The following is a 13,842-nucleotide window of genomic DNA, read 5'->3' as shown; positions in this document are numbered from 1 at the left end:
AATGTTGGGCCCAAAGGGGTTTTGTTACTCTTTCCAGTATAATGCATATTTTATATGTATGTAGGTAGGATCATTCCTATACTATTTTGATAATATGTTCTTATGCTTTGTGTCATGTAGATGAGGTCACCTGAGATGCAAATGTCAGTGTGGTGCTAGAATACAGAGTATAACTGTCTGGACACTGAAAATTCCCAGCATAAGTTATCAAGGAGGGGAGTGTGCTGTTTTATATAATCATCGCATTTTTTTCACAAATATGCCTCACAGGTTCCTGTGTACTCACCTCATCCTCCAGCCCATATGGTAACTATAATGTATCTCAGTCTGTATCTGATTTACCAGGGAAGGTGGAGAATTATCCTTGGCCATGAAAGGTGTTGTAGGTGACTTCGCAAGAGCATCAGGTACAATCATACCACTCTGTCCTATCTTCAAACAAATCAAATGGCATTGCATGTGCCTGTTCCATGAACCTGGGTCTCAGAAAGTAAACCAGGATAATTTTCTGGCAACAGCCTTATGGTTTATGTGATATATTCCTCATTTGTGGTGGTATATTGAGTTGGTCTTGACAGATGTTGGTGGTAGAAATGATGAAAAGAGGAACTGGCTGCAGGTGAGTGTGCTTTGTCATAGGTTCATAGGTAGCTACTAGGCTATTGATCTGTGAAGAGTTTGATAAGCCAAATCTTATATTCTCATTGTAGCTTTTGGCCCTTGTGTTTTGTGTATGAATAACCCAGAGACAGACATAACAAGGATATGTTGAGACATTTACTTGTTACCCCTATCCATGAAGTACACAGGTGTTTAGCCAATTACATTTGTATACAGTAAGAAAAGTACTTTGCTCTATATGGAATCGAAGATGGTTCCACAGAAGTGGTATTCACTGTGATACATATATATCTCTCTCCAGCATGTCCAATTTATTTTGCAAAAGACAATGAGATCACTTATGCAGGTGTTAATGCTACAATTGAATTTGGAATGTGTTGTAAATCAGAAAGGATTTATGCAAGGCAGGTGTTGCCCCTTAGCAGCTTGCATGATACCCAATGCTTTGAGATAGTGTGCATAGTTTTTATGATTTAAAACCTTGTTTTTTTTAGTGAGGAAAGCATTATGGTCTTTTCGGTTGTGAGAAGTGTTGGACAGGTACATCCTGAAAGGAGCATTATACTAAAATGATTGGTCTAATGAGAACCGAGTACAGTGGAATGATTACATCCTTTAACCTGGACACCATACCTTTAGATATAAGCTGTGTGATGAAAAAAGGCTTTCTTATAATAATGGATATGTGGTGATGAAAGTACAGTTTGCTGCTTACTTAGGTCACCAGGTCCCTGACTTGCAGTATCAATTTTCAGAATGGGTGTTTTTAATGTGATAGTTAGAAGGAAATCATGTTTGCTGAGGGATACTATTATACAATGTTTGTAATACTGATCACTGCTGCTGTAGCCTATGATATATGGGTTACATCCTGTACAGGATATAACAGCTGGCCAGGTTCCAAAGCTTCAGGGTGCCTTCCACACACCCAAAACATTAGCTCGAGCTGAACTGACTACAAAGACAGGTTTGAGGGACAAGACTTTCAGAGCTTTCCTGCCTCTGAAGTGAGTGCTGTTTTCCATTCTTCAGAGGATTGATGGTTGGCTTGTGCTGTTTTGGGCAGATAAGTTCCTTTTGGGGAGTAAACTTCCACATATTATTTTCAATGTTTTAATTTACTTTCCTGTGTGGGAAAGTATAGTTTAACCTAGGACTATATATTGATGTTATGTTATTCTATCTCGCCTTCCTTCTTTCTGATTGGGTTCAGAGCCAAATTCGGCTCTGACTCGGCCACTTTTTAGAGTCTTTACTGGCTCGAGGCCAACCCATATCCCAGCATGCCTAGTGGTAGCTACCCAGATCTCGTTTGCCACTTGCAGCATCAAGATTGTCTTCTGCTGGCGTAGGCTAAGTAGTTGTTTTTTTTTTCTGTATATTTTCAACTGTTGTAATGTTTTTTCAAGGATTTGATCTTACCGTTAATGTGAGTTTATCCTGCTTTATTCTACCACCCCCTGTTCAGACTTTGTGGCCATCATTTTAATAGGCCTACCATTTATTTGGTGATTTCTGTTGGCAGCCCGTTTGAGTTAGAGGGCTTCCCCCATTTTCTCCTATTACTCATTGTCACCTTCAGGAGAAGCCATTTTAGTTAGAGGCTTCTTCCTTTGGGGAAGTAGCCATTTAACTTAGAGGCTACCTCCCCTCTCCCTCTCTTGTGTTAAAAAAAAAAAAAATTTGTGTTTTTTGCTGTCAGTAGTTAGCTGTTTACCATGTCTAATGAGAATCCAAAACCACCAGATTTTAAAAAATGCGACTCGTGTTGCCAGAAAATGTCTCTTACGGACGAGCACACGAGTTGCATGTACTGTCTAGGGGCTGTCCACCTGCAGGATTCGTGTTCCATCTGTCATGGCTTCAGTGCACGAGTCCTGCAGGAGAGATGTAATAAGCTTATCTTATGAGGGTTATTGAAGTCCTCCTTTGAAGCTCCAGCTGCAGAAACTCAGCCTTTAAAAAAACTACACGACAAACCTGCATCTTCGTCTGCTCCATCTTCGGTGCTGACAAAATCAAAGACAAGTCTTCCGAGCCTTCAGAGTGGACAGCTGGCTCTGATAAGACTCTTCCTCCGGCGGCTCCATCAGTGATCTCAGAGCCGTCCTGGTCTCACAAAAGGTTTAGGTCCCCTTCCTTAGAGCTGGTGAGATCTGTTCCACAGTCTCCCCTTTTACAGTCTGTGGCAGGTAGTCACCGGTACTCTGCGCACTTCTCTCGATCATCCAGGAGTCTTTCAGATGATGATGTGGAGAGAGTGGTGAAGAGGTTGCTCAAGGCACTGGTGTTTGCTAAATTGTTGTCGAGCCCAGCCCAGAAGGAAGTGTCGCCATCTGCCGATCCAGTTCCTTCATCGCTTCCTGCATCTGTTTCGGAGCCGGAGTGCATGGAAGTTATACTGGTGGAACCATCGGTTCCGACAACCTCAGGCTTATCGATTCTGACCTCTGCTCCACCCTTCTCAATAGCTCGCTCTGTTGAGGGGTCTAGGCGCCGAGACTCACTCATCGGCTCTGACAGGTGAGTGGCATCGGACCCTTGTCTGACCCCCCCCTCTCCCTCTTGGAGTTTTGGTGCAGGTGAACTCGGCTCCTACATCGGCCTCGGAGCCATCACCCTTAGTGCAGAGGAGGTCTCCAGGCTCCTTGGAGCTGGAGTCTCTCTCTGTTTGAGACTGCAGTGCCTTTGAGGTGATGAGGAGCGTGTTGTCTGCTGAGACCACTCCACCCTTGGCTCCATTGGCTCATTCCCCTTCAATACTGGTGTCTTCCTCGGATCTTCCTCTCCATCCCAAGCGTAGGGAACCTATGCCCTAGCACACCCCATTGGGTGACCCCTCTTCCTCCAAAACCTCCCCTGAGCATGTTTCAGAGGAGGTTCCCAAGAAGAAAAAATGCAAGAGGAAGCATGTGGACTCCCCTGAGTCTGTCACCTCTGACACAGACTTGGAGGAATCAGAAGGATCCCCATGGTCCCCATCTGAGGATGTCTCTTTTTTAGACATCCTAGAGATCATTAGGCAGAGGGGAAATTGAAAGTCCCTTGCCCCTTCTGAGGATGAGTCTATGTACCTGGACGCATTTGGTTCCCGACCCTCCACCTCTTGGGTGTCTCCTCCTTTTGACCCACTCTCGGCAGTCATGAGTTGGAAGGCTTGGAGCACTCCAGAGACCATGGAACCAGTTCTGAGGAGGCCCAATAAGTTTATAGCTACCCCCGAGGACAAGATTTTTCTTTCAAAAGGTGTACCTGTTGATGCTATGGTGGTGGCAGTGGCCACCAAGAAGGAACTTCCAGAGACTTCCTCTTCTGTTCATCCACCTAACAAGGAGTCCAGGACAATGGACAGGTATGGGAAGTGAGTGTTTTTGTCAGCGGCTTTTTCACTTTGGTCGCTGAACTATTTATCACATTTTACAATACTTCAGAGGGATCTCCTTAAGGAGTTAGGAGATACCCTTCAGGATCCTACAGCTGAGGGAGCAGCTTCCAAGTCGGCTAACCAGCTTGCGACCCTGACCTCCATTGTTAACACCTCCATGCGCCTGATTTCGTACATGGCAGATGGAGCGAGTAGGGCTGCAGGCACAGGAGTGGCTCTACATAGAAACTCCTGGATGCACCTATGTCAATTTGTGGAGCCCTTTAAGTCCTCCTTTATGAACACCCCCTTTGATGGCTCTGCTTTGTTTGGGCCACAAGTAAGAGAGACCCTTACCAGGAGTGAACGAGCTGGCAAGACTCGCTCTCTGCCATCGGAGCACGTTTTTCCACTCCATCTAGGTCTTATCCCAAAGGTCAGAAGAGTGGTAAGATGTGGTTCCAGAAATCCCTGGGAACTCCACCTGACACTCGTGGTGACAGTTCCCCTAGGGGTAGAGGGAGAAATAATAATGGGAGACGCCAGTCTTCAGGCAGGGGGGGGGGGGGCCCGCAGCAGGGCGACAGAGATACTTTCTCTGCTAGGCCCTCACAGCATCCCTGAAGGGTTGCCCACCTCTGGAGGCAGTCGGGGGCAGATTATCACTGTACCCAAAAGCCTGGCAAATGATAACAAAAGATGCATGGGTACGGTCCATTATATCCAAGGTTACAAAATTCCCTTCTCCCAATCACCCACCAAAGGAGTACAACCGATACCAGATGCTCCAACCACTCTTCAGGATCAAGCAAACCTAGAAGTAAGAAGGTTGCTACAAAAAAGAGCCATCCAGGAAGTCCCCACAAACCAAATCAGATCTGGAACTTACTCAAGGTTCTGTTTAGTTCCAAAAAAGACAGGGGACTGGAGGCCCATCTTAGACCTCAACAGACTAAACAAGTCGTAAAGAAAACCAAGTTCAGGATGGTGACACTGTAGTCCATTCTGCCCTTTTTGGGTAAGGACAATTGGATGTGCTCCATCGATCTCCAGGATGCATACTACCACATAAAAATGGACAGGCGGTCCAGGAGACATCTACATTTCCTGCTGGGAGCCAGTCATTATTAGTTCAGAATGAAAGAATGTTACTAACAGATTTGAGGATATCACAGCTAGATAAAAGCGGAGGTATTGCCATTATGGATAATAATTTGTATAAAGATAAAATTGTTTTACTTTTGGATACTGCTCATTATAAACTTGTTTTGCTGAATGAACTTCATGGTGCATATAGAAAAATCAGGGGATTCCTAAATGATTTATTCATAGAAGCACATTTCGCTTGATATTTTCAACTTCCTTATGTTCCAGCACTACAAATTCCTGTCATTTTTGGAATCCCCAAGATACATAAAGACTTATACAGCCCTCCCTTTTGCCCGATAGTTAATGGGCGTAAGTCTATCACATATCCCATGGCTAAGTTTGTCGATAGCATACTCCAACGCTTCTTGGTGAGTGAACCCCAAGTATGCAAAGACTATTGTTCTTTTCTAGCTAATGTGAACAAAGTGATATTTATGGAGAGCTATAATTTTGCCACTGTGGATGTCAAAGATTTATACACGGTGATCCCACATGACCTGGGTATAGACTGGGTTAGTCAGTTACTTGTAGGCAAAGGTATTGACAATGATGAGTTATACTTAGTTCAGGAATTCTTTGACCTAATACTCACGAATAATTTGTTCCTGTTTGATGATTCCTATTATGTGCAAACACAAGATGTTGCTATGGGATCACCATGTGGTGCCAGCTTCTCTAATCTTGTGATGGTCTTTTGGGAGAAAGAGTATATGTTGAAGAATCGGATTTTATTCACTTGCACACCCATTACCTGGATGATATTTTTATCACCTTTAAAGGTAATGAGATAGTTTGTAAGCAACTCATTGATTATATGAATAACACTACAGAGTTCCTAAGATTTACTAGTGATTTTCAGAGAGAAAACATTTCTTATTTGGGCATACATTTGAGTAAGGACCATACTAGACAGTGCTATGTTGCCACTATTTTTAGGAAAGAAACATACTCCAATTCCCTCCTACACTTTTCTAGCTCCCACCCAGGACATCAGAAAAAATCAGTTGTCAAGGGACAACTTGTCTGAGCAGCTAGAATGGTTTCCGATTTTGATGAATTTTTAGTGGAATGCCAACTTTTAAAGGACATGTTTTTGAAGCGTGGTTACCCAAAGGTATTATTGGATGCTATATTAAATGAAGTAACCTTCAAAAGGTCTACTGTTTTTTTTCAAAGCAATCTTGAATGATTCTCGAATAGATCAGGCAGTGATTGAGAATGCAACTTGTGAACAAACTATGTTTACACACAAATTATCTTACTTTATTTTATTAAACTACTGAATTGGATTTTTGCTGGTGTCCTCTGTCCATTGCTTTTTTTTGTTTTTTACTAGTTTGTGTTATTCAGTTTTGGTTACACAAATAACCTACCTGAACATTTTAAGCATAGGGGCAAGCCCCCCTACACCGCCTACAACCCCTGCTCTTTAAATATACCAACTCCGAGATCGTACTATAGTGCAGAAAAGGGAAATCTTCCCATTCCGTGCTGTACATAGAATTCCGTTAATACATTTGAACTTTCAAAAATTCGATCATATGGTGTCGACCATATGACAGTCGAACTTTTGAAAGCTCGATCATCCAATGTAGATCCGCTAACACCTTCTCCATTTGAACCAGCTCTTCTGGCTGACTTGAGGTATTTAACATGGAAAACTGGTTGCAGCTACCTCTGCAAGAAGATCTGAGATGCAAGCTGTTATGGTGGGTCAACCTTTTCTTATTTTCCCCAGAGACAGGGTTTAGGTATAGGTACTTCTAATGGGGTATCTTAGTTTTCTCTAAGCCAAACTATCCATCTGCCTGTGTTCTGAACCCCCAAAATGACAGAGAAAGGATACTTCATACCTTACATGTCCACAGACAACTTTGGTACTGTCTTGACAAAACTGAATATTTCAAATTTTCAGATCCGTTCAATTCTTGTGAAGGTAAGAAGGGACAACCTGTGTCAAAGCAGATGATTCTGAAATGATTGTCTCAGGCTATTACCTTTTATATTCCCACCACAACAAAACTATTCCAGGCAGGGTCAAGACACATTCTACCTAGGCCTTAGCTTCATCTATGGATTTTTAGAGAGGGTTACACTCTAGACATATTCTAGAAGCAGCACCTTGGCTCTCTGTACATACTTCTACAAAGCAGTGCAAGCTAGATTCCTTATCCAGGTCTAGGTCAGGCTTTGCTAGAACCATTCTGCAGGGGCATCTGGACCCTTCTCCTTTCACCTCCCACTTGTTCTAAGCTATGGTAATTTACTCATATACCTTAAGCTACTGCAACAGTGATCAATATTAAAAGCATAGTACAGGTGTGAAAAATAAACTTAGCATAACAGGAAATGTTTGATTGATCACTGCTACAGTAGCTGCCCCTCTGGTTTTATTTTTGGTGTGTTTTTTATGCCAAGGTGTGGACATTTATTTTTTGTTATTCCTAGTAATGTCCTTTCAGGGCTCAGCCTCCCTCTCTCAGTTGGCAGGAAAGGTCTTAAGGGTTTGGCACCTAAACTGTTTTTTTTAGTAAGCTCAACGTGAGCTGACTAATGGTTACGGTGCACGGAAGGTGCCCTGAAGCTCTGGAAGTAGTTGGTTGTTTTAGCTTATGCAGACTATAACCCATATAGCTTAAACTTCTGCAGCAGTGATCATTTGAATGGGGTCTATATCATGTTGTTGAACTTTTAAAAGTTCGAACACAATATGGTTGACACCATATGTTCAAACTTTAAAAGTTCGACAACATAACTAAAAAAAACAAACAAACAAAAAAAAACTTACCTGAAGGTTTTAAGCAGGGGGGAAAGCCCCCTTGCACCCCCCATACCTCGCTACTTAAATATACCAACTCTGAGATCACACCACATTGAAGAAAATGGAAACCTCCCCTTATGAGATTTCCTTTGAAACCCTCGAACTTTTACAAATTCGAATATATGGTCTCGACCATATGAGGATAGAACTTGTAAAAATTCGACTATGTGAATTAGACCCCATTTGAACATCTACTGTTATGGTAAGTTTACTTGCACAACTGTACATTTCTTGTTATTTAGTTTTAGTCCATGGTCTTGACATTAGTTCTTGGGGGATCCTGGTTTCCTCTGCGGAGTCAGTAATGGCACCAAGTTTGCAGTCATCTGCATATTTGGTCTGTCATAAACCCCTTAGCATTTATTTTGACCTCCAAGAGGTAAATCCCAAAAAGGAGTGGCCCATGGACTGAATTCTGGGGTACACCACTAGTGACAGGTCATTTGGAGGATGTAGAGCTACTGAACCTAATTTCCTGGATTCTGCTTCTGAGCCAATTATTTATCAAGTGAGTTAGAAGGGATTTACATTCAGCTGATAGAATTAATTTGCAATACCTGAGTGTGGGATGGTGTCAGATATCTTTTGTGAGGTCACGATATATGGTGTGTACTAATTTGTCCCCATCCATTGCTTCAGTAATCTCCTCAAGGAAATTGACAGGTTAACTAGGGAAGATCTGCCCTTGAATCTGAACAGGCCTGGGTTGTGAGTTTGTAGGTTACCTCTGTCCTTATTTATTAATTCCATAATGATCATTTCCATAACCTTACAAATTAGGCTGGACAGGCATATGGGTCTATAATTACCTATAATGACAGATTCCTACTTGCTAAATATAATATCCAAAGGCTAATCAATTCCCTTTTACCCTTCCACCACTGAAAATGAAGAAATTCCCTAACGTAATGTTTCACCCAGGCAGTGAGACTTAGCAGCCAGCAGCCATAAAAATTTCAAAGCTGCTAGGAAAAAGAGTCATCCAGCTGGTTCCCCTCAACCAGTTAGACTCCTGAGTCTATTCCAGATTTAAGTACAAAAGAAAATGGGGGACCTCAGACCCATTTTGGATCTCAGTTATGTAAACCAGTTTGTGAAACAGAAAAATTCTGGATGGTCAGAGTTCAGTCCATTTTACCTGTTCTGAGGAAGGATGATTGGATGTGCTCCATGAAACTCTAGGACTCCCACAGTCACATCAAAATAGCAAAGTACTCCAGGAGAGTTCTCCACTTCTGGGTAGGAGTCAGTCACTACCAATTCAGGCACTGCCATTCAATCTCACCACAGACCTCAGGGTGTTCACCAAGATCATGGCAGTGCTAGCACCACATCTGTTTTTTTTTAGGGATCCAAGTCTTCCCATCCTCGATGATTGGCTCCTAACTGCTACCTCCAAGTGTATAGTGCTGCATCACCTGGACCAGGTACTCCAGTTGTTACTGGACTTAGCAATAAATGTGAATCTACCAAAATGTCTACTGACTCCAACACAGAGTATAGACTTTATAGGATGCCACCTAGATACCAACCTGCAGATAGTCATTCTTCCCCACCCCAGAGTTCTTTCACTTCATCTCACAGACTTACTAGTACTACATTACCTGTCACCACCAGCGAGATTAGTTCTGCATCTTTTAGGCTTCATGGTGTCCACAATTCTAATGGTTCCTTTAGCCAGATACTACATGAGAGTACTGCAGTGGACTTTACCAGTACAGTGGTGTCAGTCCATTCACTCTTTACCTTAAATATCCAAATTACTCTGGTCTACAAACAGCACATTGCTTGGTGGGTAACATCCCTGACTGCAACTGAGGATTGCCGTTTGCAGTTAGATTTACCAGTTGCGATAATGACCAAGGATGCCTCACTTCTAGGGTGGGGGGGGGCACTTTGGAGGGAGAATGGTCCAAGGTACATGGTCATCACTACAGGTCAACCTTTACATTAATGTCTTGGAGTTGAGGGCAATCCTCCTCGAGTTGCAGGCATTTCAGGATCTCCTTCCCAAGGGTATAATTTCCATTCATATGGACAACATGGTGGCAGTATGGTATATCAACATGCAAGGGGAGAACATGTTCTTATCCTGTGTGTCAAGAGGGCATGAGAGTTTTGCAATGGGTGAAGTCTTCACAATGATTTCTGATAGCACTGCACATCCCAGGGTTGTCCAATGTACTAGCAGAAAATTGAGTTGAACAGTCCTGTTGCCTCATGAGTGATCCCTCAGTCCTACAGTGACACATTTAATATTCAGTAACTTAGGCCAACCTTGCTGTGACCTTTTTGCATCCTATCTAAACAACAAATGCGGCAGGCATTTTGCCCTGATCCCTCTACAGAGACAGTCACTGAGGGATGCTGTGGCCCCCAGGACTCCTATATGCCTTTCCTACTTTGCCTCTAATGAACAAATTCATACAGAAAGCAAGCCAGTGCAAGGCCAGGGTGATCCTCATTGCTCCCTTTTGGCCCTGACAGACACGGTTCCCCTATCTATGACTTCTACTTGTACCCCCCCCCCCGGAGGTTGGACCATTATGCAAACCTACTGACCCATCCATCCAGACTGCCTCCTCTAGACCAGAAGTTCATGAAGTTAACAACATGGTTCCTCTAATTTTAAGTATAGCCAGAGATGCCAGGCTTTCCTCTGAGGTAGTTAATATTCTTTCTGCTTCTCAGAAACCATCTACTTGAAAAACTTACTAGAGTAAATGGAAGAGATTTTTGATTTGGGCTTACTCTAAAGGCCTTGACATTTTTTCAACTTCTGTTCCATCCGTACTAGAATTTTAACCTGATGCCTTTGATAAAGGTTGCAGCTTTGTCACCATCAGGGTACAGTTGGCAGCAATTTCCATTTGTCATGTTGGACGTAAAGACATTCCAATGACTTCACTGAATATTTCCAAAGCTTTCCTGAAAGTACCTTTCTATTAAGACCCCTGTTTAGAGACCGAGCCTCTCCATGGGACATCACCATTATGCTACAAGCTCTGATGCAATCTCCTTTTGAACCTTAGGTGGAAAACAATTTTCCTAGTAGCGGTGATATCAGACAGATAAATCTCAGAGTAACAGGCTTTTTCATGTAATCCTCATTATCTAGTATTTCACAAAGATAGCGTTTCCCTTAGAACTAACGTGTCCTTTATTCCTAAGGTGGCATCCAAAGTAAACCTAAACCAGTCCATAAACTTGCCTGTGTTTTTCCCCAGATATTCAAACAAAGGAGAATACTTGTTGCATATGTTAGATGTCCACAGGCAGCTTAGATTCTGCATTCACAGAACAAAACTCCCTCCAAAGTGCCCCCCCCCCAATTGGTCATTTCATTTTCTAAACAAAAGTTGAGGAAGGCATTTACTAAGGTTACTTTGACCAGATGGCTGCCATATTCTATCTCCTCTGTCTGTAATAATAAGAAATTACCCTTAGTGGGTAAACCAAAAGCCCATTCAACTCAGGCAGTTTCCACTTCGACAGCCTTTAACAGAGGACTATCAATTAATGACATTTGTGCCTCGGCCACCTTGACTATGGTACTCACTTTGTATCTCACTATAAGCTGAACACTCAGTCCAGATCAAATTCCTTCTTTGGTTGCACCATACTCAGGAATGTCCTTCCTTGATACCACCCAGTCTAACAGCTTGGGATTCTGTCCCACACATTTGAAATGGATGAAAATAGACAAAACATTGGATACAAAAGTTATAATATACTTGCCATAATGTTAGATCCGTGTTGTCTGATTTTTATCTGGTTCAAACTCCCTTCCTCCTGCCACCTTACAAATTGTCACTTATGGCTTCAGGATGATTGAGTGGACTTTTATCCCCTGCCTGTGCACAGCCACTAATTCTCAACAGCTTGGGACCATCTAACATAGTGGTTCATTCTTAGGATGGCTCCTTTTATAGGATGTTTCTGATATATCACAAAAGGGGGGGTGGCAAACTCGATCTCAGCAACTAAGGTGGAGTCTGGGGAATTATGGGTAGGGGAGGAGTCAGAGCTGTGGATTCAAAGAATCTTCAAAGTCGGTGCAGAGGTCAGATTTGGTTGGATTCGACAACCCATATGTTTAAACCAGATGAAAATCAGACAACATGGATCTAACATTATGGTAAATATCCAACTTTCATTTTTATAGCTGAATCTAAGAGGCTTTTAAGATTTTGGTAGATTACTTGTAAGAGCATCAGCTTACATAATTCAATGCATTTGATCTTTAGTGAGAGTGATAGGTAAAATTTGGTGTTGTGTGTTTCTGACAGCCTGTTGCATAATTGTTGTGACTATATGTGAGAACCTTTTTTCAGTGACAATATGTAATTGCAGATCTCATATACTGTATCTGATTAATGTGGTGGTGGTGCTGCGGTAGCGTTGTTGCCTCACAGTAAGACGTTGTCCTGTTCGATTCTCAGCTAAAGCATCTTCTGTGTGGAGACATGTGTGAATGGGCGTACCTTCGTTGATGGTTGTGCGTCAGAACTGGCAACTCGGTACGTAAAAATCTACTGCCAATCATTAGCGGACCGGAGTTCCGCTGTGGCGACCCCTAACCAGGAAAAGCCAAAACGACACAACATATACAGTATCTGATTAAGATTAGATGGTTGTTTGCAAATATGAGACAATTGCTGCGTTGTCTCAGGATGTCCCATGTCCACCATGCTGGCTGCAGATGCAGGAGGAAAATGCTTATCCATTGTTCCAGATGCTTACCGTATGAATTACAAGGGGAGTTGTGCTGGGGGGGGGGGGTGTCAAGAATAGGTTTACTTGGGTCCTATTTAAATGAGGCTGCAATGTTTAAGACAAGACTATTGAAGCAATGTTCCACTGTTCACAAACCACAGTAACAGGGTAATATAGGGGTTTACATCAGGTATGCTTGGGTACTTTTTGGCTAAGAACTATAATTTTAGTGTATTCTACAGCACAGTGCTCATCTTTGCACAAAACTGGTGCTTTTCACATAGCCACTTACTCACGATGCATTGGATGTTGTTTTTTCTTATAGAGAACACTGGATCCTAAGTACCTGTGTCTATATAGGCTGCTGCTGAACCCCGCTGTCCTATAATCAGCATGCACAAAAGTAATGACTTTCTTCAGGCACAGAAAAACAACAAGCAAAATAGTCCACTGGCCAATCACAACAACACACTCTAAGGTTTCCTTAGTGATTCTCAAGCTCAGGAGAGACCAGGTTACTCTTTACTGCCACTAGAGTGCAGACCTAACTTTTCAACCAGTAATATCACTAAAAAGGAACTCAAAGTGCAGAAATTTTAGCAATTGCAACATCAAAATTCCAGCAAACACTTAGAATTAAATGCAAAAATGCAGAAACCCAGCAGTTAATAAAGTGAAATACAATGGCACTTTACATTAGGAAAAATGCAAAAACTCGACTCAGTAAGTAATTAAGAAATATAATAGCAGTACTTTGAAATAACAAGGAAAAAACTGCAATTCATCAATGTGGAGTACTTATTTAATTTGTACAGAGCTAGTCTGAAGCAATACATTCAAATCTTAGTGGTGTGGTTGCCAATCATTAGTAAGCTATTTGTAAATGAGTCAAGCTTCATACAAATGCCACAACTTTTTAAAGGCACAGAAAATCAATAAACAAGCAAAATAACCCACTGGCCAATCACAACACACTCTCAAGATTTCCTCGATGATCCCAAGCTCAGGTGAGATAAGACTATTCTCTATTCCAGCTAGAATGCAGATCTAAGCACCTAGAGTGCAGATCAAATTTGTAACGTAATGTGTTTCTTATTCTTTTAAAACCAAGTGAAAGCTGGGGACTACAGCTGTCCCTGTAGCTACCTCTCTCACTTGCCTAAATATTGTT

The sequence above is a fragment of the Protopterus annectens genome, chromosome 3.part0 (assembly GCF_019279795.1).
Source record: "Protopterus annectens isolate FY-2018-M chromosome 3.part0, PAN1.0, whole genome shotgun sequence".
NCBI lineage: Eukaryota > Metazoa > Chordata > Ceratodontiformes > Protopteridae > Protopterus > Protopterus annectens.
This window is presented reverse-complemented; position numbering follows the sequence as displayed.